Source organism: Acomys minous (genome assembly GCF_964271855.1).
Source record: "Acomys minous genome assembly, chromosome: 2".
NCBI classification, from domain to species: domain Eukaryota; kingdom Metazoa; phylum Chordata; class Mammalia; order Rodentia; family Muridae; genus Acomys; species Acomys minous.
In genome coordinates, this window is record NC_140484.1 from 98,636,561 (window position 1) to 98,663,065 (window position 26,505).

General features: G+C 37.5%; 1 protein-coding gene across 1 annotated transcript in view; it reads right to left on the reverse strand.

Moving 5' to 3' along the window:
- Nucleotides 1–26,505, reverse strand: part of LOC311592786 (uncharacterized protein) — a 386,211-nt gene that overhangs the window by 294,038 nt on the left and 65,668 nt on the right. Inside the window, exons 24-25 of the mRNA XM_084773587.1 lie at nt 9,114–9,239; nt 5,814–7,588 (exon numbers count right to left, since the gene is read on the reverse strand). The gene's annotated coding sequence lies outside the window, so the exon portion shown is untranslated. The remainder of the gene's footprint in view (nt 1–5,813; nt 7,589–9,113; nt 9,240–26,505) is intronic.

Below are 26,505 nucleotides of genomic sequence, written 5' to 3' on the forward strand. Positions count from 1 at the left end.
TAGTAACTATATAATGGAAAAGACAATATTCCAACTAGATATTTTGTTCTATAAAATTAAATGTTAAGTGTTAGGAATGGTTCATTTTTGTTGTTTTGCTGGCCAATGTGATGCCATAAAACCTGCACAAACCTCCCAAGCTATAACTAAACACGAAAACATTTCAGCATTGTTTAATGGACTCAGTAGTTACTAGTTAAAACACATAATAATATGTATGTAGCATAATAATTATAAGAAGAGTTCATGAGTTGATGGATAATAGGGCATATATATGAGGAGCCAGTAGCGTAGGGAGGAATGGTCCAAATTATCTAAAAAAAAGTACTAATGTATGAACTTCCCAAAATATTTTGAAAGTAATTTAAAGGTAGTCGCCATGAAATAGAGGAGGCAATACCACAACTAGGTATATTATGTCACAAAATAAAACCTCCAGAGTTAGGAGAGCGTTATTTTTGCTGAGTTTTGTTTGATGGGTACCTATAGCCACCCCAAACCAGCTGTTTAGAAGGCTATTAGTTAACACTCTATAACCTTAATAGAAAGCTCCAATGCTAAAGATACCACTTACTTATCAAACATGGGGAATTTGAGCTGATGTCCAACTAGAAGATACGCCTTTAAGTTTCTACAGCTGAAAGGTACGCTGCATGTTACTTGGGGGAAAATATAGCAATAAAATTACTCCAAATGCTATTTTGAATTTTAAATCCTAATGAATTTGAAAGTAAACAAGGAGGATTATATGGTTGATTTAGAGAGAAGAAAAGAAATTGGAGAAATAATGCAATTAATTTAAAACTTCAAAAACATACACAATAATCGAAGATCATACATCTCAACAATTGACCTCAGAATCATTATTAAAAACAATAATTTCTAAATCATGCAGCCATAGATGTTATGGAAAAAAGAGAAAAATGTCCTCTATATCCTGTCTGTTGGATGGGACTATCATGGTATATTTCCATAGTCTCCTACCCTTGTTCTCAATGATGCTGGAGAAATAGAAATTTCCTACTTATACAAGCAATAGAGGAAGAATAAGGAGAGGTTTGGTATCAATTAATTAACTGAAAAATATAATTATGAAAACTAAGAGATATGCTTGTGGCAGCTTCAGTTTCATGGAAAATTCAGAGAATAACAATGTTCAAAAGATTGAGTCTTTTTCATATGACATAATGAAAAAAATTCTGAAAAAATACAACTTATCTATAAGGATAAAAAATTATCTTTTGGGTATATGTCCAGCAGGGATATAGCTGAGTCTTAAGGAAGAGCTAGGAGGGAGGACCTCATAAGAGAGGAGGGAGGGGGCTGCAACTAGTATATAAAGTAAATGAATGAATGAATGAATGAATGAATGAATGAGAAAAATTTTCATAACAAGTAGACACAGCAAATTGTTTATCAATACTGGGTTGTCAACCTTAAAAAAATGAAAAAAGTAAATTCATTCAGATTTACCAGGATGTGTGTGTGTGTGTGTGTGTGTGTGTGTGTGTGTGTGTGTGTGTGTGTGTCTGAAAACAATAAATTCACAAATAGTTCATGAATTTGAAAGAAAGCAAGAAACAGTGAGTAGGAAGTTGTAGAAGAAGAAAGGGTAGGAAGAAGTGATGGAGTTATATTATAATATCGAAACATGAAAGGAATAATTTCTTAAAATTTGGAAAAAATAAACTGGGCTTAGGTATTTATCCTGCTATTTGTCTTTTCCCAGAAAGACATGAAGGAAGATCTATTCATCCATGATAGGATATCCATAAAATTTACTATGAAACTGCACTAATCTGCTTGATGAGCCAGTGAATTGATTGGGTTTACAGGTGAAACTAAGGCACAGGCACCATCAAGAAGCACAAATTAGCAATGACAATTACTTGGGAAAGCTGCAAGGCTAGATCTTTGCTGCCATGAATGTCCAAAGCTCAACTAAACAGCCCCCACTACAATAATAATTATTTAATATTTATATAAATGAAGCATGTGGAACAAGTTTTTTCAACTAATAAGTTTCTGAGCTTCATTAGCATTGTAGGGAAAACAGTGACCTTAGTTAATGAAGTATCCTTCAAAAAGGGAATGATTGAAATTTGATATAAAGTACATTTACAAAATATAGAATGAACTAACCTGTGTCATGCAAGGAAGGAATGGGGACAAAATCAGCACACTCAAGGTTCCTCTACTCACTGTTTACTTAACTTCACTTCAGTTTGGTAATACAACAAAGGAGGAGAAAGTCTGTCTGATACTTGATGTAATGTGAGGACTGAATAAAGTCACAGTAAATAGTAGATAAATTAGAAGCAGAGCTTTCTAAACTACTGGTAGCATTTTATTTTATTTTATTTCACTATTGGTTTTGTGGCTATATGCCTGTGTGAGGGTGTCAGGGTCCCTAGATCTGGATTTACAGACAGTTGTGATCTTCCATGCACGTGTTGAATTGAACCTGAGTCCTCTGGAAGAGCAGCCAGTGCTCTTAACCACTGAGTCATCTCTCCATCAAAGCAGTGTTTTTCAATTTTAATACTTTTATAAAAACATATAATGCAATAATCAATTCCTCAGGTTTCCATAACAATGAAAAATTCACTAACAAAATATAGTGATAATTATTTACAACATTAATTTTTTGTTTTGTTTGTTTGTTTGTTTTTTCAAGACAGAGTTACTCTGTGGAGCTGGTGATGTCCTGGATTGACTTTGTAGACCAGGAAGGCCTTGAACTCACAGTGAAATGTCTTCCTCTGCTTCCATGAGCCTAACATTAAAGGCCTACACCACCAAGTCTAGCTACAACTTTAATTCTTATAATTACAAATATTTATCAGTAAATATAATGAATATATAAGCACGAAAATGATAGATAAGTAAAGAAAATACATTAAATTCCCATTTTTCCTTTCAGATTTAACTCTAAAAGGCTTTCTTATCTTTTCTATCATTTCCCCACATCACTATCCTCTATGAATACCTCATGTTTTGTTCTGCAAAATTCTTTCAGAAAGTACATGTGATCCTCCAGCTACATGCTTCCTAATGACTACATGGCTCTTCCCATTGGTTCCATAATTGAGAATCCCTGCAAGTACCATATATTATTGATGTAATCTGTGCCCTGTTCTTTTCTTGTTTACCTAACCATGAAAAAATCCAACACAAGCCATATGTGGTGGCACACACCCTTAATCCCAGCACTCAGGGAGGTAGAGGCAGGTGAATATCTGTGAATTCAAGGCCATCCTGATCTACAAGCCAAGTCCAGAACAGCCAAGCCTACACAGAGACACTCTGCCTGGGAACACAAAAGCAAACAAACAAATCCAGCACCACCATTTATCTCATTATGTCATAAGCCAATACCAAATCCTATCCTCATATCCAGACCTTACTACAATCCCTGCCATACACATAGTCTCTCCAGTTTCTGCAAATTCACAGTCTTATACATTTCCCATTGCCTTCATAGCTAGCCATGTTGCCTGTGCAACTGTTCACTGTGAGTTATACCTCAGCTGGGCTATCCTCAAAGTTAATCCATATTTGTATTGTCTTTGATTGCACAACTTTTCTCATGAGCAGTGTTGAGACAAAAAATGTACAAATTTCCTATGCAATGACTTCTCACTCATACCATATGGCTTCAGTTACTTTTCTAATTCTATATTTCAAGAAAAATATCAGTTATTTCCTGAGTCTATCTGCAGGTTTGGTATTCTCCCAACTACCTACCACAAATGGGACAAACACTCCTTCACTTGGAGGGAAACGTAAACTATGTCTCAACTCCTCAAAAGTTTCAAAGTACAAACCTATTCACAACCCTGAACCCACAAGATAAACTCCTGGAAACTAATGATGCTATTCTGCTAGCATAACAGGCTAAATACAAAAGTTAGGAAATGCTCATTCAATGCTGTTCAGAATGTCTTCATATCAGGAATGATGGGTTTCCTATAGCTGCATAGATGGAGACATCCACACTAGCTTTTCTCTGGCCTATATACTTTATCCTGTCTCTGATCTTCTCTTTACTTACAGCAGAACTGCATAAAATAACTGAGAGAGAAAGGCTGAATAATCATATGACAGTTGTTAACCCTTGCTTGCTATTCTACATGGGCATAGAAATAGTAAAAAAAAAAAGCCAGGATAGGATGATCTTTTATTACTGACACAACTATATGCCCAAAGATGTAAGTTGTACGCTCATATGTATGCACAACATAAAAATTTTTAGAAACTCAAGGGAAACTATGATAATTATTTGTCCATTAGAAACTAAGGCTAAGAGGCAGTGTTGGTCTCCCTGGATAAGTTTAGCATTTGGTGCTCATCATATTCCTGACTGCGCCCCAAAAGTAAAGTTTAGGTTTCCTTCCAACAGACAAATCCTTCCAATGTGAAATTCACATCTGTGTCTGCCCTACTGATTGTAGGGCCAGCCAAGAAAACTGCTCACATGCAACTTAGTGGTTTGTCCAATCTCATCCATCAAAGTTTCAAAGATGTCCTCAGCCTGAATTCAGACTACAGGTATTGGTTCATTGCTCTACAAGTTTTTAATATGACCAGTCTATTATTATCTGCCTCTCCTATGACATTCCATAGGAGTGTCCAGTCTTCCAAATCTGTAAGACTCAGGGTTCTAGGTTTGAATAAGTAGCACTTGTATAGATCTCATCAATGAGATCTAAATCCATCAAGGAGGGAAGTATCTACTCAGAAAAAAAATGTTTCTAGATCAAGGATCATCAGGATAGAAAGATCAATGGTATGGCATACACATATTATAAATAACATTCTGACACTAAATAATTTCTTTCACTTTTGGAGACATCCTAGCTCTTTAGGCCAGGCCAGAGGTAACTGAAGTGATGGTGTCTCAAGGAGAAGTGGTAGCAAGAAGAGTAGATGGGTGAAACTAGGCACTACATATTCTTCTTAACCATGAAAATCAAGAAACTTACCACAAGTGCCCACAATACTGAAACATAACATTAACAGCCTAGTACTTGACCTCTTCTGCTTCTCCTGACCTGGAAGGATAAAACTTGCAGCTACACCTACTTAGCTCCTAGAATCTTTTCTGAAAATGTTTTAATTATCCCACTACAGATTACTTCTTTACTTAAGATGGGTACCTAGGCTGTTCCTATTTATAAGGCCTATGGATCAACAATATTCCAATGGGAAGGGACACATTGTAGGAGAGCCTCTACTAAGAAGTTCCCTGAAATGAAAAGGGGCATATGTTCAAAATATATACCTGCAAGGTTCTGGTGTCATCTTAACAGAGTACAAGCAAAGAGGCTGTAATCCTGTTGTACCTTTTTTCTTTTCTCAATTTGTGATTTTCCAGCACAATTGAAGGTAAATATTCATGTTCTCAAATATGGTATGGGACTGAGGTAGAAAAGCTTTCAGGCATGAACATGCCTCCACTCCATATCTCTCAGGAATAACACAGACAAAACCTAGTAGCCCTGTGATTCTGGAAAAGAAGTGAATTTGCTCAGGGGATTCACCATTCAAGGAAGATGTCCTACAGAAGCCATACTTTCCATTCTATTAAACTTTAGTTGTGACCAGTGAGCTCTGTGTCTGATCAGTGTCAGAGCACAGTGTCTGAGCAGGAAGTCCTCATTAATCTTGGAGCAGGAAATCCAGTAGGAAGACAGCTAACTCTGGGACTTCCCTTGGTGTGCAGAAAGTCCCTGGGCTCCTGAGAAGCCCACTTAAACCCCAACATCATGTATCTAAGGAGAGCTAGAGGCATGCCCTGGAGAAATACTCACAAGTCCAAGATGACTCCAACCAATCTGAGGAGGGTTGCTATAGGAACACGCATCTTCCTTCCCAGGTCTCTTCTTGTACCCCAAGAAGTCCATCAGGCAACAGAATATACCAGCCAACTCCATAGACAACCAGATGGCTAAAAGCCATCATAAAACCACAATTGACAAAAGCCAGTGCAATATGGCATTTTCAGAACCCAGTTATCCCATGGAAAGCAGCCCTGGATCCTCTTACATAACTGAAACACGAGAAAATGACATTAAATCTATGCTTATGAAAATGAAAATGGAAGAAAATAATAAAATCCTTTAAAAATATAAGAAAGTACAGGCAAACAATTTGAAGCCTTTAGATAATTAATGAATAAAACACTCAAAGAATGACAGGAAAATAGAAATAGGGGAAGGAACTGAACAAATTTTCTCCATTTCATTTAAATAAATGCAGAAAAGTACAAACAAATTGGGGAAGTAAATCAATAAAACAGTTCAAAATCTGAAAATGGAAATATAAACAATAAAGGAAGCACAAATGGAGGAGATTGGAAAGAACTTAGGAATGAAAACAAGAGCTACAGAATAAAAGAGATGGAGGAAAGAATCCCAGATGCAGAAGACACAATAGAATAAACCAATGCATCCATCAAAAATGTTAAATCTAAAAATTCCTGATACATAACATCCAAGAAATCAAGAACACCATGAAAAGAAGAAACTAAAAAATAATAGAAATATAAAAAAAAAATTCCCAGCTCCCAGGCCCAGAAAATATTTTCAACAAAATCATAGAAAAAAATATGAGATACTCCAGTGATCTTGTCTGCTCATACCACTCATGGAGAAGAGCACAACAAATCCTACTTAGCTAAAATGACACTGCCTAGAACCTGCTAGATTCCTCCACACCCATGATAGAAGAAAAGACATTTTAATAATGGTGTGCACAAGAAAATAAATTTAGCACCATGTGTTTATGCTTCTTTTCCCTCTCTATCTCTGTCTATCTTCTCCATTTCTCCTTCTCTTTCCATGTCTCTCATCCTATTTAACCCATAATCTACAAGAATCATTATCCGATAACTTTAATTTTCTCAGATGTTCCTATTAATCCAATATTCCATCAAGTTTGAAGCATTAAAATTTCTTAATATGAGATATCTAAATGATAAAATGCTTCCATCTTACACGTGTTTCTTTCTTGTTTCTACTGTGTCTCCATTGACAATCGCCCCTGAACCTGAACAATTGCTCTCTCAAAATGTTCAACAAGAAATGAAATTTGAATGTAAAAAACAATATAGTGCATACAATAAGGTACAGTAAAAAAAGATATGCTCCCAATGTATGTATGTATACATATGATGAAAAATTATATCTAATAAAAATAATGAAGAATAATTTATGATTTCAAGGAGCAATTCAGACAAAGTAATGTCATTGCATTAATAGAAATATCTATGGATCTTTCTATTTCCCCATTCTCCTACATTTCTCTCACCTAGAGTCCTAATAGGATGTCCTCACTTCTATCCCAATCCCCTGGTAGGTGAAGACTTCCATAAGACATGCCTTTTGGAGTAGTGTCCAATTATAAGTGAGTATATATCATGTGAGTGTTTCTGCTTCTGGATTAACTCCCTCAGTATGATCATTTCTCATTCCATCCATTTGTCCACAAATTTCTGAATTTCTTTTTTTTTTAAAAATATCTGAGTAGTATTCCATGGTGTAAATGTACCGCAGTTTCTTTATCCATTCCAGGGGATCCTAGAAACCTACAAGATAAACATCATGATGGGTGGATCTGGGTGCAGGGAAGTTTGTTCAAACTACTGCACCAACCAAGGACAATATAAGCAGTAAACATCGAACCCCTACTCAGATCTACACAATGGACAGGACATTCTCCACAGTTGTGTGGAGAGCGGGGACTGACTCATACATGAATTCTTGTGCCCCATGTTTGACCACTTCCCTTTGATGGGGAGGCCGAGTGGCACTCAGAGAAAGAATAGGCAGGCTACTAAGATGAGACTTGATAGCCTGTGACCATATAATGAGAAAGGAAGTCCTCCTGGGTCATAGACTTAGGGGAGGGGAATAGGGTAAAAGCAGGAGAGAGGGAGGGATTGGAGGATACACGTGATGGAATAACAATTTAGTTGTAATATGAATAAATTAATTAAATTATTTAAAAAATAAAAAATAAATATCTCACAACACTGAAGATATTTATGAGAACAGAATACAAATAAACAGACACTAGATGTTGAGGAGAATTATCAGTTTAAAGAATCATCCTTTAAATATATATATACGCATGCAACAGCAATTAGTGAAAAAGGGAGGCCATTGATATGAAGAAGTGTGGGAGTGTATATATGTAATGATTTGAAGGGAAAGTAAATGTAGTAACTAAATCATAATCTCAAAATTAGAAATATATATTGGGGTGGGTAGAAGAGTTATGTATATGGGCATATGGACCACCCTCTTACCTTGATCTCAAATAGTATAGTGTGCAGTCAGGGAAGAGTAGAAAGCATATTTGTCATGTAAGTAACAATATACTCCCATCAAGAGAACTCAATTTGGAAAGTAGAATGTATGAAACTCTTCATAGCAACAGGGTGGAAACAAAGAAAAATGCCGTTATTGTAGTTTTGGTTCTCAGGTGGCCATTGAATACCAGGAAAGAAAATCTCAGCACAAGCCCCATCTCTAGAGCAAGAGCTATCTCCAGTTGTTAACTACAAACAAATAATGAACTAGCATTCTCCAATGGTGACTCGCTGCTTGTATACACCTCTCTTAAAGACAGGGCACAGTAATTGATGAGATACACTAAAATCTCTCAATGTCATTTTGAGAAGTTAGTTGTATCATAATGCTTTCTCAGGCTTTTTCTGAAAACTATTGTCTATACAGTTTCTCTTTCTGTGTTATTATTGGGATATCTGGGAGTATGAACATGTGTGTCTATACATTTTCACGGGTATCTTATTCTTCTTCTTTGGATATTTTCTTCTGCTTTTTTAATGATTTGCTTAAGCATGATCTTATTTTCCTTAATGATAGATAACTATCATTTATTTTAACATTATCATCATATGTCTGTTTATAATATAATGAATGATAAAGAAAGAGTGTAGATTTCAGACAGAACATACGTGGAAAGATTCGGAATGAGTTGAGGGATGGAAAACCATAACCATAATACATTATATGAATTAAAATCTATCTTTAAAAAGTGCAACACATACAGAAAGGCAGAGTGTCAGCAAATGTTTTAATACTAACCTTTCAATGCCTTCAAGTGCTGCTGAGAACTGAAATGAGATAGCAGTAGGTCTATGAAGGGAGTGCGAGGAGGAAACAATTCTCCCATTTCTGTTAGTCTTGGAGGGCTGGGATGAATCCCCATTCCTACAGGTATAGCCAGAATATAAGAGTCAGTAAGAATTATATATCTTAAAGGAGAATAAGTGGCCTAAGATGCAGAAATATATTGCCAATAGATTAAACAGGTGAAGAATCAAGCTAATGATAACTGTTGGTAATATGAAAATGCCAAGCCACAGTGCTTTTTCTAGATAACCATTGGCTCTGTTTCCTGTAGGTCTCAGGAACAATCCTTTAAAACACTTTTAATGTATATTTTATTTATTATAATTTATTCCCAATTGTTACCCATCTGATAGTCCCATTCCCACCCTCCCTCCCTCTTAAGCCTATTCCCCTCCTAAAGACCTCTGATGGGGATGGTCCTACCCAAACTCTCTGGCAACAGCCTATCAGGTCTCATCAGGATAGCCTGCAACTCCTTCATCTGTGTGCCTGCTAGGCTGCATTGCCAAGGGGAAGCGACCAAATTATGGGCACCAGAGTGCATATCAGATGTTCAGCATCAGTCTTACCTACCCCCAACATAGGTTACATCTTAACAGGGTTTCTTGCTTCTCTCTATGCATTGTCCTTCGCTGTTGCATCATTTTGTGTAGGCACCCTTGTATCCTGATCTTCAGGCCTTGATGGTGGTCTCCCTGTGGAGCTCCTGTTCCCTCCCAGACTTCCATCCACCCACTCTTCTCTACAACACTCAGTGCTCTAACCAGAGTCCTGTTTGAGTCCCACTATGTGTCCTGATATCCCATTGGGTGGAGTGTCTCAGAGGACATCTAGGTTGGGCTAATATCCACTTATAATTGGGTACTTATGTGTGTCTTTCTGGGTCTGGGTTACCTCACTCAATAGATAATTTCTAGCTCCATCCATCTGCCTACAAATTTGTTTGTAGTAGCTGAGTAGTATTCCATTGTGTAAATCTATCTAGCTTGTTCCCAGCCTCTGACTATTACAAATAAAGCTTCTATGAATATAGTTGAGCAAATGTCCCTGTTATATGGTGGAGTATTTTTTGGGTATATGTCCAGGAGTGGTATAGCTGGGTCTTGAGGTATCATTATTCCAAATTTTCTGAGAAAGTATCAGATTTGTTTGCAAAGAAGTTACACAAGATTGTACATCCACCAATAATGAAGTGATGTTTCCCTTTATCTACATCCTTGCCAACATGTGCTGTCATTGACTTTTTTTTAATCTTAGCCATTCTGATGGGTGTATGATGGAATCTCAGAGTCATTTCGATTTGCATTTCCCTGATGACTAGGAGTATTGAGCATTTTCGACTAACAGATTTTAGTCAAGCCCTAGCTCAAGCTTGTAACCAGCTGAGAGCTGGACTCCAACCAGGAGACTGACTAATAAATACCCTGGGTACACGTACTTATATTAGGTCTGGTTGCCACTGATTAACTGAGTGTGTACAAGCAAACAGGGAAAACATTTATAGCCAATCAAGAGAGTGATCTCAAACCTAGCAGTGCATTCCCAAAGCCTGTTGTAACTGGAGAGCTTTCCATCAGAACTGCTATCTATCTCATCTATCACTTCCCTGGTCCTTTATGTTGGTTGCAGAAGAAAGGAAAATGAAAGGTAAAGTACAGGAAAAGTGTAATTTCTACTGTGTGATGGCTCCAAATGACTACAGACAAAAACATTCAATGGTAGTGGGGGTGAACATGTATATGGCTGCTTGGACTTAGATCCCAGCTATTTACTAGAAAATCTTCAGTTCTGTTTGAGCCCCTGTGATTATGACTCTGCAGCCAAGTGCAGCTCGCTGCTGACTTTTTTTAGTTAGCCTTGTGTCTGTTTCCCCAAGTGCTATTATTAATTGTATGAGCACACTGGATTAGAATTGTATCTGTATTGGAGATGGCAATATGAACAGATGATTGGCTTATAGACAGAATTGGTTGGGCTGAGGTTCCCTTGCTCCACGAGGAGTCCTGTCTAGTTAGAGGCCGTCCTGTTCAGTCTCCATAACCCTTTATACTAGGTGTATCAGTGAGAGTCGCCCCTATATCTTCCCAGATTTTACCCAGTCTTAGGTCTCTAGACACAGAGATGCTCCTTCCCACAGTCTCTTCTCTCTTCAAGCCCACTGTCCTCCACCCCACTCTCTCCTTGCGTCTGATCATCACACTCTCTGTCCCCTCTTCTACATTGTTCCCTTCCAACTTCTTCTGCTGTCTTCCTATTTCCCCTTTTGTATTGAGATTTAAATGTCCACCTTTTGGTCTTTCTTATTACTTTTCTCCTTTTGGCCTGTGAATTGTAGCATGTTTATCCTGAACTATATGGCTAAAATCTGCTTACAAATTAGTACAACCTTTGGTGTCTTTCTGTTTGTGGTTTACCTACCTCTGGATGATTATTGTATAGTTTGATTCATTTGCCTGCAAAGTTGATGATTTCCTTGTTTTTATTAGCTGAGTTGTATTTCATTGTGAAAATGTACCACAGTTTCTTTATCAATTCTTTGGTTGAGGAACATCCTGGTTATTTGAAAATTCTGACTATTACAAATAAAGCTGCTGTTAACATAGTTGATCAAGACTCCCACACTTACCCTGCCTACAAGATGAACAGCGAAAAGATAAAGCAGTGATGGAGGGATTGTCCAGTCAGTGCCTGGCCCAACCTGAGACACACCACATGGGAGCAAGCCAGCTCCCCACTATTAATGATGCAGTGCTATGCTTCTGGGCAGGAGCCTACCATAGCTGTCCTCTAAAAGACTCCACCAGCTGCAGATCAAAATGGACACTAAAACTCAGAGTCAAACATTTTGCCACGTGAATAGAGTCTTGCGAGAAAGTGGAGGAATTGTAGAAGGATCTGTATGGGACAAAAGCTACACAAGATGACCAACAGAGCCAACTAAAAAGGGCTTACAGGACCTTATGGACAATGAAGCATCAAGCAAGTACCATGCATGGAATGGATATAGGCCCCCTAGAGAGATGTAGCGAATGGACAATTCAGGCTTTATGTGGGTCCCCTAGAAAAATTGGAGCAGGAGCTATCTCTATCATAGACTCTATTGCCTGCTTTTTATCACTTCCCCTAGAAGGGTAGCTTTCTCTGGCTAGAGGATGTTGTCAATCCTGATACAACTTTGTATGTTTGGATGGGGGAGCTCACCTTCTCTGAAGAATAAGGAAGTGGTGTGGGGAAACATGGAGGAAGGGTGGGACCAAGAGGAGATGAAAGAAGTGGCTACAATCAGAGTAAAGTGAATACTAACATCATTTTAAATATTTACTATTTTATCTACATATTTCTATAGTATGCACCCTTAGCAAAGTAGCTTCATTTTGCAGTACATGGAAACCATGACAGTAATCCACTAATCAAAAATACAAAAAGCCAATGAATGTGATATGTCTAGTACTAAATGATACATAAAAGAAAAAAATACACCCAACACTTAAGCCTCAGAGAATATTGTGGAAGAAACACGGTAACATATATCTTTTATATATGACAGAGAAACTGCATCTATGAAATTACAATAATAAGAATACTGAAAGAAAAATAATAAAATGACACTTCAACTTAAAATGTCAGTTTGAATGAGAAGATGCTCACAAGTTCTTAATGCTAGTTTTAGAGACAATCAAGGCTAAGAGATGGAAAGCAGTCTTCTCTCGGGATGTGCTGTTTGATGAAGTTGAGTAAAAAAAGAGAGTTAAGCTCTAAACACATAAATATGTACGTGTGTGTATATGTATGTATAATATATATATGGTGCGCAGCTGGAGAGATCAAAGTCTAGTGTATCCAAATAGCCAACTAAGCTCAATCTAGTACAATGGACTCCCTTTCTCTGTGGTGTTCTCTCTTTACCTGATCTGGGCATCTGGGAACATAGCCCTCAGAAAAAATACAGACCCAAACCTTTTCTGATAGAACATGTTCAGCAGGCACATGAAGATTCCTGGGAGTACCCCATCCAGCCTATGCTAATATCCTATCTTTCAGCAAATGATCTTTAATAATATCTAGAAATTCTTCAACCACACATGGGATAATTAAGTATTATGCTTTTCTTCTTGTGATAATTCCCTGTGCTACAGCATGTAAATGAGGTACTATACCACTCTCTGTAGATTAAGTATCATGGCACCTCTAGTACCAGCAAATCAGAAGCAATCACGTTCAAGCCCCTCCCCACTGTCGAATATTTATAAATAAATTTAGCTGCACCATTCCTCAATCATAACCATTTGAGACTCCATTTCTCTGGGGGAAGAATCACTGCTGGACACTGGGGATTGACTAATGCTCAAGGTAGTCAAGGCAGCAATGGCAGAGCTGCCTTGGCAGCCAGTAAAACTGGATCCAGCACATCCAGGTCAATGTTGACTGCTGGTGAAACACTGCCAGTCCTGCCTCTCACTAGACCTGCCTGACAATTTTAGCATACTCTTACTTTACTTTCTTTTCTGCACATTTTTAACACAAGCTTCTTATTAATATTCACCTTCCATATTATAATTCAATACACAATCATGGTTCCAAGAGTTCAAGTAAAAAAAACATAAGGACCTGCACTAAATGTTCTCACCTGAAAGAAAGAACTTCAACAAGGAGATACCTAAATCCATCCACAGAGTAGAAGCTGTTCAAATTGTCAAGAAAAGGGATCATGGTTCTTAGGGTCATAAGGATAGAAGGATCTATAACATGAAAGACATTTACATGGACACTCTATGCCACTATAATGAAAGAAAATCCTCTCACCTCTAAAGAAAAACAAGGTGCCTGGAACAGCTTAAAGTTAAGCTAAAGAGATACTATCTAAGGTGGGAAAGCAGTATAAGGAACAAAAAATGCAGGAAAACTAGACAATGCCTATTCATATTTACCATGTAAAGCAAGGGAATATAAGAAAAATCTCTGAAGGAGCTCAAGACACAGTGGTGTGAATTCAAAGCCCCAGAACTTGACTTTTTTTTATTGTTTCCACTGATCCTGCAAGGATTGAGTGTGTGAACCTATGTTAAACCTATGTTGAACTGTGACAAACCTAATGTTTATAGACGATGCTCTAAATATGTTTTCTTAACCAAACAGGCTACTCTATCCCAAATACCATGAACCTGTTGGGTTCCTATATTAAAGATCTGTGGATCAAATATGTCCAAATGGTTATGTAGACAGTAAAGAGCCTCTTATGTTGATTTGAAATCCATAGGATAATAAAAGATTTGTTGGAATATTTTCCAGATCATGGTTTTCATTCCTTTGGAAAAGCCTTCTACGGTAATCTTATTGTAATGGGTATTAGCACCTGTGCTTTATTCTTTCTCGATGGTACCTATTAAAAATACCTGGTTTATTTACATTATTGTCTCTTATCTATGTGACACTTGAACTGTTGTAACCTTAACAAATTCCTGACCTTGTCTTGCCTACATAATATCCATAGTTCAAACAATGATCTGGAGTTAGTATTCTTTCTGACTCTTGTATTTTGTAATTAATTTATGATCTACAAGCAACCAAAGAAGCAAAATATCAGTAACTGACCACATGTACAAAGATTATAGAGAATATGGAATACTCAGTTTGTTCTGAATAAATAACAAGATTGGATTTACTCTCCAAGAAGTAGGCATTAATAAACAGTTATGTCATAATATTTCCAATATCTCAAATTAATATGCTGATCCTTATTTGATTCTCTGTGTTGCTAGCCTAGCCCCTGGCCTTGGGAGATGAGAATTAACATGTACTTTAATTGTCACCCATATTAGCGCTAGAGCTATATATTTGTTAAATATTCTTTATACAATGTATATTTAGTTCCCCTTTGACTGTGGTACAAAGAAAACCCAACGCTTCTGTGGACAGAAAATCTTTCTACAGTTGGGCAACATCATCAGGTGTTACATTTAATTCTGTGACATTATATTCCCTTATCCTAAATCACATTAGATACCTGCAGAGCCCGTGGTGTCTTCCATGAAGACATTAATGACCATTATATGAACAATGTATAATGAGGGACCATGAAGTGGTTAGGCTTCAAATGTGTGGAGAAAGCCCCTTCACATTCAGTGATTATGTTATCTGAAATATTGTACAGTCTGCACATATTATATTCTGCTTATGCTGCAACAATGTCCTCCATTAGTGTCCATATATCTCAGTCCACAGCAGGTGAAGGCACAGTTTTCTATCTATTTCTAATGACTTTTGTGATAAAAATGTAAAGAAATTCAACCATGCCTTTTATCTTCAGATCTCTAAGATCCATGACAAAAATTCCAGTAGCCATGTTATTTCTGGACAGGCAGTAAGGGTGGCCATCACTCAAGAAAGATTTCATAAACAGAGACATCGCTTTACATGCTAACACAGTCAAGTGGCTTCTAATCTACTTTCAGGTTCTCTCCCCTTCAATTTAAAGAAGGCTCAGTATCACTTTGACATCTTATCAGAAAACTTCACAAACTTCAAAGTTTGCCTTAATGACAGAAAAGCTAAAGCAATAGGTATATTTAAAAAGTTTCCTCTTCCTGGGCTGGAGAGACGTCCCAGAGGTTAAGAGCACTGGCTGTTCTTCCAAAGGTCATGAGTTCAAATCCCAGCAACCACATGGTGGTTCACAACCATCTACAATGAGATCAGGTGCCCTCTTCTGGAGTGCAGTCTTTACATGCAAACAGATCACTGTATACATAATAAATAAATAAATCTTTTTTTAAAAGTTTCCCCTTCCTAAAATAGAATTATCCACTAAACAACTAAGCTTAATTTAAAAGAATATACTATCTTGTCTTCAGCCTCATCGGAGATTTGAGAAAGAATAAAACTTAATTACCTGAGTATCTTGCAAGTGCAGGTTAGCAGCTTCCAAAATGTAAAAAATGACAGAGACAGTTTGCTGCATGAACATCCACCCAAAACTATTAATAACGTTGGAGCATCATCTTCAAACTTCTGGCCCAATATAACTGAGAGACTTATTTGTAAGACAGGAACTATTAAGGACTTGCTTAAACTTTCTTGGAAGAATTTGGCTGGCAACTCTGCCTGCATCTGAGTTTGCCCATTTTTAGACAGAATTCTGACTATAGCCAAAATGAGGACTTTTTACCCAGTGGCTGGTTTACCGAATTTGAAACCATCTCCATAAGGTTCCTTGATACTCATCATCTTCTTGAGATAACTACAGGTCATCAAATTGAGCCCAAGTACAAGACTGTACACCCCAGAATGCCCTAAGAGAACCAACTTTATTGTGTAATAAATCATTTGCTAGCAGTGATTTATTATGATTATTAGGGCCACGCATAGGATAGTTAAAAATATCATGAGTTCTGACCTCAAAAAACTTACTATTCAGGAATCCCACCTCTTAATGTAAGAAGACATTCCAGGTGCATTTTTAAAATAAATGAACTACACTTATCTATTTTGCTATAGTAAGTATATAAAAAGAATGAAATGGAGAAATGTATAACCATCCTTTATATCCCTCATAAATTCATAGCTGAGACATGAGAGAAGGTAGATTGACAAAAGCCAATTAAGCTTAATATGAGATCTTCCCATTACATAGCAGGGAAGTAACTCCCTCGGAGAGTAGATTCCTTCAAACAATGGCTTAAGAGTCTTTCTTGAATATTATTTTACAAAGGAAGAGCAATAAATCCTATAGATTGACAAAGGAAGACGCAAACAACTCCAGAACCAAGAAGACTAATGTTGGGTAGTCTACTTGTAGATTCATTCACATCTATTGTCTCTGGGATGGTTAAAAGGTTGTTTCCTCAGAGAAGGTTTATATCTCACTGGTAAGGGACACCACTTAACAGGGTGGCTCAAAAGACCATGAGGAGTTGACAAAGGAGGAGTAAGTTAGGCGAAGTACTTAGGGAAATCCTGCAGCTGTGACTGACTAGCAACCAGGTTGCTTCTTTATTTATACAGAGAACAAAGACAAACTAATGATTAAGCAGTATGGATTATATAATTTTTGTCTCTGGACATGTATTTGATTTTGACTACATGTCTAGAATTACAAGTTAAGTCACTAAAAGGTCTATGGCCAGCAGTACTCTAGCAGGCCTTGCCCTTTTCCCCCATTCTCTCTGCCTTCATAAAAAAAAAAATTAAATTTCCTTTCTAAAGTTATCCACCAAGGTCTATTACCTTTTTTGTCCACTTTCTCCTCCTGAAGTTGACTACCAAGTCCAGCAATCAAAAGTCCCCTTTACTTCACCTAGTTAATATGTCCAATCAAAATATACAACCTCATATCCTTTTCTATTCTATTCTATTCTAACATACCCCTCCAGTTTTGATTCTTAAAAGTTATATCTACAAGGTAATTTGCTGTTGTTTTCCTGCCTAAGTCAGAAGGCAGTAACTTTAACTTTTCTTTCCTGCTTAATAAAAATTCTCTCTGTGAAAAAAAATGTTTCCCCTTCCTGTAGGCATCCTACCCTTAGATGTCTATAATTAGGTAATCATAGTGCATGGATACAACATCCATGTTGGGGCAAAAGGGTACCTCAGTAGTGGAATGACTATCCCCATGGAATGTTTCTGGATTTATGTAGAGTAAAATCTGGTTTTTTGCCTCCAAACCATTGAGATACAGTTCCCAAGTATAATTCTCCTCCCTTGATCCTTCAGTGCAAACATGCATACAGTCATAATCAAAGTTCACAGCCCCATGAGAGCAAAACCATCTCATCTATCTCATTCTTAGTAGAGCTGAAGATTAATGGTGATTCATTAGTAATAGCTTTGGTTTTAGGGTTCCATTTCAGAAGGTGGCTTCTGCAGTGAATACCAGATAATCAAGGACAAACCAAGTCTCCTTTCAGAGAGACAGTGTCCAGCCTCTTCTGTGGGGTTCGAACTGGAATTGTTGTTTGTTTGTTTTCTTTTACTTTAAGCTGCCTCATATATCTAACATCTGGTGCTGAAACCCAGAAAGATCAATTGTAATCCACTGTTGGCCTGAACTCTCCTCAAACAATCCCCTGGTTCTCATTCACTTGCTGGCCCTATGGCTAGTACCGTGTGTCTATCGGAAAGTCACTTTTTATCTCTTATCACTTCTTACTCCTTTCTGTTTTACTCAGGCAGAGTCTAACCTGGGGACTGGAGATTTTTCCCATCCAACCCAACTATTCATCGAACACCTCCAAGAGAGTTGGCACAAGAAACCTTGTGTCATCTAATTTGGAAAAACCCAATTTAAGTCTTCTGGAATCACAAGACTCATATTAAGACTGTTTAGTCAGTGGCTTTTTGAGCTTTTCTCAAGCTCTGTCATTTCCTGACTATTGGAAACTATTGAGTTTTGAAAGGCTTTTTCTACCTTCCAGGCACATTTTGCTCTGATTCTCTAGATTGTCAACCTCTGCTTTCACCTTCATTCTGCAAATATTGTGTTTTTCAAATTACACATTCTGAGCCTTTCTTCAGGCTAATCTATCAGCATACAAACATAAAAATCTCTGGCCATACTTGTTCAAGCTTCTTCGTCCCAATCTGCCTTCAAAATACATTGGTCAATGGTCACTGCTTGCATTAATTCAAAATTTTGTATTCTAATATCTAATTCATAAGATAGAATAAAGAATGGTCTTAGTCCCCTGACTCCATGAAATTCACGGCTCATCTTAAATCTTCTCATCCCCAACATACACTCCCTCATGCAACCATATACAGAGTTTGATCTCAGTAAATTTCTTTTTCCCAGAATATCCCCTTAACTTTGTTATAAAACATAAAAGCAAATGCACCCTTGACTATATTTTGCAGTCTCTGCCTCCTCAAGGTTCCTAAAATTGCCCATCTAGGCACCTACATTTCAGAGCAACCCCTTCATGCAAAGTTTCTAATGGAAAGTCAAACTAATATTTGTGATGTTCCAGTGAAACAAACTGCTCATACCACTCATGCAGAAGAGCACAGCAAATGCTACCTATTTAGCTACCACAATAGTTCCTGGAAACCTGCTAACTTCCTCCATATCCCTGATGAATGAAAAGCCTTTTTGAGTATTGGTGTTCAAAATTAAAATATGTGACCTCACCATGTGTATATAAGCCTCTCTTTTTCTCTACCCCCCTCTCTCTCTGCAATTCTTCTTCCCCTCTGTCTTTCTATCTTATACCTGTAATCTACAACAATCTCTATCCAGTAATAATCTTACTTTTCACACTGTTCCTATTAATCTGTCATTCCATCTAGTTTGAGGCATAAAACTTCTTCCTCTGAGATCTTTAAGTAATAAAATACTTCCATTTTTGCATGTGTTTGTTGAGTTGTCTCTACTAGGTCTCCCTTGACAACCACTCCTGAACCTGAATACTTGCCCTTTCAAAATCCTCAAGAACAAGTTAAATTTGAAGGTAACAAAGCTAATATAAAATAGGGTACAATAAAAAATGTTATGACCCCCCCTCCTGTGGATCTATGTATATGCATGCTATAAAATGATATATAATAATTTTTGAGAATAGTTATGGTTTCAAGGAGCAATTCAGATGATGTATTGACACTGAATTACTATAAAATCACACTACATTGAAGAGATTGATGAGAACAAAATGTTAATAACACAAACTAGATAATAAGAGAAATTACAAATCTTAACAATACTCTGAAATGAAATATGCAAGAAAAATTTTAAATACTGAACAGATTAAGAATATATATGTATGTGTACATATGTACACATGTGTACATATATATGTATATATATATATATATATATATATTATTTAAGAATATATATGCATGCAATATTATCAATTAGGGCAAAAAAGGAGGCCATGGATTTGAAGGAGAGTGAGAATGGGTATACTGAATGATGTGGAGGAAAAATAAAGGGAGAAATGTTGTAATTAAATAATAAACTCAACATTTAAAATATGCCTTATTTTTGGTAGAAAAATTATTTCTCTGCTTTCAGATGGCTATTGGATACCAGGCAAGAAATTGTCATCAAAAGGCCCATCCCAAGCACATAAGCTATCTTCAACTGAAAACTGAAAGCAAATGATAAATTAGTGTTCTGCAATGGAGCCTCACTGCATATATACAGCTCGCTTAAGAACAGGGCCCAGCAGTAGATGGTTCCCATGAAAAATATTCAATGGCGTTTTTAGAGGTTATGTGTATCATAATGCTTTCTCAGTGCTTTTTCAAAAACAGTTGTCTATATTCTATTGGTTTTGTTTATATGTTATTATGAGATATATGTGGGTATGAAGAAGTATGTATCTCCACTTACATGTGATTCCTGTGATTTTTCTTTGTCTATTTTTTTCTGTTTGTGTCATTATTCAATTTAATCAGAACTGATTTTATCTATCCACCTATCTCTCTATCATTAATATTATTAACATATGTACGTTTATATCCTGATTAAAGATAAAGAATTATAGTAGATTGTGTTCAGTGGGTAAGTGGAGAGGATCTCAAGAAGTTAAGGGATAGAAAAGCAAAATAAAAATATATTGTATGAATTAAAAGCTATCTTTTATTAACACACACATGAGAAAGAGAACAAATATTTTAGTAATAAGCTTTCAGTGTGTTGGTGTGCTGGGTTTGAACTATACTGAAATAGCAATTGGTCACATAGTAGGCCCATGAATGGAGTATAAGGAGTAAGCATGTCTCCTATCTCTGTTAGATCCTGGAGGCTGAGATGAGTCACCGTTCTTGCAGATATGCCCAGAATATAAGACTCAGTAAGAAAAATATATCTTATGTAGAATCAGTGGCTCTAGCTGCAGAAACAAATTTCCAACAGGTAAAATAGGTACAGAATCAGGCTAAGGATAACTGTGCAAAATCTGAACATGCCACCCACAGTGCTTTTTTAATTTAACTTTTTAAAATTTTGTTTACTTTACATCCCTATTGTCACTCCTCTCTTGTCTTGTCCCAGTTGCAACATCCCTTCCTCTTCCCCCATGACCTTTTACTAATCCTCAGAAATGGGAGGCCTTCTTCTTTGTCAACTGATGCCAGCATGCCAAGTCTCATCAAGATTGCCTAGATCCTCTTCCTCTGTGCCCTGGTAAGGCACCCAATCAGGGGAAAGTGGTCAAGGAATGAGCAACAGAGTCCATGGCAAGGTCAGTTCCTGCTCCCCTTACTAGGGAATCACTATGGAGACTGAGCTGCCTATCTGCTACATTTGTTCAGGGGGCCTAGGTCCTCTCAATGAATTGTCCTTGTTTGGTGCATCAGTCTCCATCTGGGCCCTATGGGCCCAGATTTGTTATTTCTGTTGGTCGTCTTGTAGGCTCTGTCTCCTGTAGCTCTCAGGAGCAGTCTTCCTTTTCTTTCTTTTTTTTTAAAGATTTATTTATTTATTAATTTATTATGTATACAGTGCTGTGCTTTCCTGTACACCTGTAGGCCAGAACTACCACATGTGAACTACCATGTGGTTGCTGGGAATTGAACTCAGGACCTTTGGAAGAGCAGGCGGCACTCTTAACCATTGAGTCATCTCTCCAGCCCCCAGTCTTCCTTTTCTAACTAGCAGATTTTAGTCAAGCCCTGGCTAGAGCCTGGAACCAGCTGAGAGCTGGTCTCCAGGCAAGAGCCTGCCTGACAAATATCCTGTGTATGTAGACCTATATTAGCTCTGGTTTCCTTTGATTGGCTGAATGTGTATATCCATATAGAAAATATATATAAGGCCAACCAAGAGAATGCTCTCAAAGATAGCAATGGATACTAGAAGTATGCTGTAACATAGGAAATTACCATCTCAGTTGTTATTTAACCTATCACTTTCCCCTCCCCGTATATTGCTGTAGAATCAAGGAAAGTGAAAGGATAAAGACAAGAAAAGTGCAATTTCTGCTGTTCTCTGGCTCCAAATGAAAACAGAAAAGAATTCTGTAGTAGTCAGTGTGAGCATCTATCTGCATGCTTGGACATAGATCCTAGGTATTTAATAAAAGGGCTTGAGCATCTGTGCTTCTAAAACTGGGCTGCAATGTACAGCTTGCTGCTGACACTTTGTAAAGAGCCTGTATCCACGTTCACAATTGGTGTGATTAATTGTATGAAAACACTGGATTAGAATTGAAACATTATTGGAGTGCCCTCTGAAAACTACTTGGATTTAAAGAAACTGTTGTATCAATCTCTGGTTGAGCAATATACCAAAGGAACATTGAGTGGCTTAAAGTATCATAGTGTTAAAGAAATAATACCACTCTTAGATATACAACCAAAAGATGCTCCACCATACAATAAGGACACTTTATCAACAATGTTCAGACAAGCTTTATTTGTAATATCCAGAATGTGGAAATAACCTGGACCCCCTCTACCAAAGAATGGATAGAGACACTGTGGTACATTTTCACAATGGAATACTACCTAGCTTTTAAAGACAAAGAAATCATGAAATCTGCAGACAAATGTATAGAACTAGAAAAGGTCATCCAAAGTGTGGTAAATGGGACAGAGGAAGATGGGCATGGTATGTATTCATTTATAAGTAGAGTTCAGCCATTTAGTACAGGATAAATATACTATAACACACAAAGCAGGAAAATAAGTAATGAGGACCCAAGGAAGGATGCTAGAATAGACAGAGGTAGTGGTTAGAGAGGGAACAAAATAGGAGAGGTGTGCAGAGAGAAATGAGGTTAGATATCAGACCTGGGGAGAGCAATACCAGAAGGTCAGAAGGCCTGAAGAGAACAGAAAAACTGTGGGCTGGGGCATCTCGGTGAAAAGCTGGAGATGTAACTCAGAAGAGGCCTCTGAGATGATACGAGATGTAGGAACCAGGCCCGACTGGGCTGCATGCCTGTCTTGCTGTTTCATGTCCTATTTCTAGCAGCTTCCGTGTCTGTGTTTGTGTTGGTTAGCTAGTCATGTTTACTGCTCTGAGAACACACCTCTCTTCTCTTCGGGACTTTTCCTCCCATGTGCAATCACCTCTTGAGGGATTTCACCTGCGAGTGGCATTCCTGTTTTGCTGCCTATAAGAAGGCTCTTTGGACACTGAATAAAAACTGCTGCTGCTGCTGCTGCTTTCTTAGCACGAAGGACCCGCTGTGTTATTGTGTGTGTACATGTGTTTGAGTTAAATCCACAGTCCCTCGCCTGTGATTCGGTACTGCGGAAGCACGGACGCCACAATGAAAGGAACTATACATGAGACTGCTAGTGCCAGGGACAATGGAGACTAAAGCTGACACCTACTAACTAGACAAGACTCCTAGTAGAGGAAGGAGAATATCAACCCACCTACAAAAACTTTGATCCAAAACACCCTGCCTACAAGACATGCATGGATAAAGATGGAGCAGATAGAGCAAAAATTGAGGGAATGTACCATCAATGCCTGGCCCAACCCAAGGCCCATACCACGGATAAAGACAGCCCTGGATACTATTAACAATAATCCACTATGCTTGCAGACAGGAGCCTATCAAATTTGTCCTCTGAGAGGCTCCACCCAGCATCTGTCTGAAAGAGATTCTGAGACTCACAGACCTCATTTGCCCAAGCATAAGGCATCTAGTAGAAAATGGGGAGGATAAAAAGACCTAGAGATGACAAGAGCTCCAGAAAAAGATCAAGAGAGCTAACTAACAATGACCCAGAGGGGCTATGGAGTCTGAAACTCCAACCAAGGTCCAGGCATAGACTGCACCAAGGTCCTCTACATAGATGTAGCTGAGGGGAAGCTCAAACTTCATTTAGGTCCATGAGTAAGTGGGGCTGTCTCTGTCATCGACTCTGTTACCTACATTTTGATCATTTCCCCCTGAGGAGACTGCCTTCAAGAGCACAGGGGTAGAAAACAAACTCAGAACAGATGCAACTTGTTGGTTGGGCTCCCCTTTTCAGAGGAATAGGAGACAAGAGAAAGGGATAGGATGGGACAGGGAGGAGACAATGGAGTGGGCAATGATAGTCATGTGAATTAATTAGTTAGTTAATTAAAAAGTTAAAAAGGATAATTTAAAGGCTTATTTTGGAAAAGAAACTTTCAAAATCTATGTATATTTTCATATTTTGTGTCTGTGTGTATGTGCATGTGCGCACACATATCTATCTGAGCATGCAAATTTAGACAAATAGAGTGAACACATGTGCATTCAGATGACACCCAGAAGAGTAAGTCTACTGTTCTTCTCTCCTGCATTCATTTATAAAAGTATGTTATTTAACAAAACATATAAATATATTATGTTTGTAAAATTCCACCATTCATGCCCTACTCTAAATTTTTATCCTATAACTACTAACATTATTCTATGCTAACATCAATAACTTCCTTTTTTCTCTTTATTTGTTTGCTTGTGTATGTGTGTGTGTGGGTTGGTTGTTTGTGTGCACATATGCATGCATGTATATGGCTTTCTTAGTTTTCATTTTTGAGATTATAGTGTATTTACAACATTTTTTTCCATTTCTTGAAACCGTCCCATATTCCAGTACATGCTTTCTTTTAAATTCATAGCCTTATTTTTTTTTAACTAATTGTTATTACATACATATTCTATATAGCATGTACATGTACATTCTTAAATATAACCTTCTCAGGTCATTTAATGCTAACTGCATGTATTTTCTCAAAACTGACTTTTTGGTCATGGGCAACCGTACATTGTGTTCCTTCCTGGAAAAGTCCACATCTCTCTTTCCCAGCTTTCCTTATATGCATATAATTTAATATGTATGATTGAGTCCAGTGAGTTTTTCTCTGTCCAGTTTAACAGATTAATCCTTATTTGGCTTATTTTGGGGCACTCATTTTGCAGAGACTTTATGGGTTAAGCTTCTGTTATTGCTAAGATAAATAATATCATATGAACTTCCTGATCATCTGGCTTTTACAAGCTTTCTGCCACATGGCTTGAACATTAGGTGTGAATGTGTTTTGTAGATATGTCTATTAGGATGTACAAACTGGCAGAGAAAAAAGAAAAGACATCTCTGCACAGCACTGAACAATAACCCTACGTGTGAAATATATAGCACATATACACACCTTGCTAGTAAGGAACAGCTCAGTAATTGCATTTAAGACCTTCTTTCAAGATTTATCCCTTGTCTGTAACTAGACACCTAGTTAATTACTCTGTGCTAGTGAAGTCACAACCACAAATTTATTCAATCAACAGAACCTCTAACAACAGTTTTTAAATATTTGCCCTCATGCTCACAGGTAAGTGAAGCCTTTACCTCTTGTGAAGGAAAATTCTGTTTGTAACATGGAAATGCCATATATTACCTTTGTCACTCTGACATCACTGTGAACTTATGTTATGGATATCTAGATAAGAAATGCTTAGCTTTAAGACATATAATCTGTTGTGTTTTAGAATTCATCTATTTTTTTTCAGTTGTCTCATATTTGACCATGTCCCCTTGATGGGGAGGCCCGGTGGCACTCAGGGGAAGGATAGCAGGCTACCAAGGAGAGGCTTGATACCATATGATCGTATACAGGGGGAGGAGGCCCCCTCAGTCACAGTCATAGTGGAGGGGAATAGGGTGAAAATTTAAGGGAGGGAGGAATGGGAGGATAGAAGAGACGGGATAACAATTGAAATGTAATATGAATGAGTTAATAAATAAATAAAACTTTTAAAAAGAATTCATCTGTTTTTTAGATTAATTGCCCATTTTTGGCTATGAGGTAATTCCCTTTTCTCAGAAGTATAAGAACAGTGACCAACAATAAACGGCATTGAAATTGAGAAGCTTAACTTCACCTGAAGGTAAGATGCCTAACTTCATCCACCTTTTCTCTTGAATGTGTGTGTGTGTCAGTGGTTATTTTTTCTCTCTTTCATTTCTTATTTCCCTGTAGATTCTCAAATAAATTACCAGACTCAGGGATTTACCATCAGCCTTTTAGGATAATAGGCCTAAGTTTACATTAGCTTACTGGAGATCTCCAGCAAAGAGCCCCTCCTTTGATGACCCCTATGCAGTCTCTAGCTAGAAGCTGCTTTTACAGCCTCAGCCATAGGAAAATTGCCACAGTATAGCCAGTTCCTGGAGAAGAAACCTTGGGACCCTTTTCTGCTTTTTTTTTTTTAGCTGAGCAATGTTCCTTCCATTTTTTTTAATTTTTTTTTATTTTTTTCTCCTTTATTAATTTATTCTTGTTACATCTCAATGGTTATCCTATCCCTTGTATCCTCCCATTCTTCCCTTTTTTCTTTCAGTCCTGATCAGTTGCCTGAGCCATCAGCTCTGGTGACCCGAGAGATGAGGCAAACTGGAAGGGCATCCGTATCTAGCACCAGAG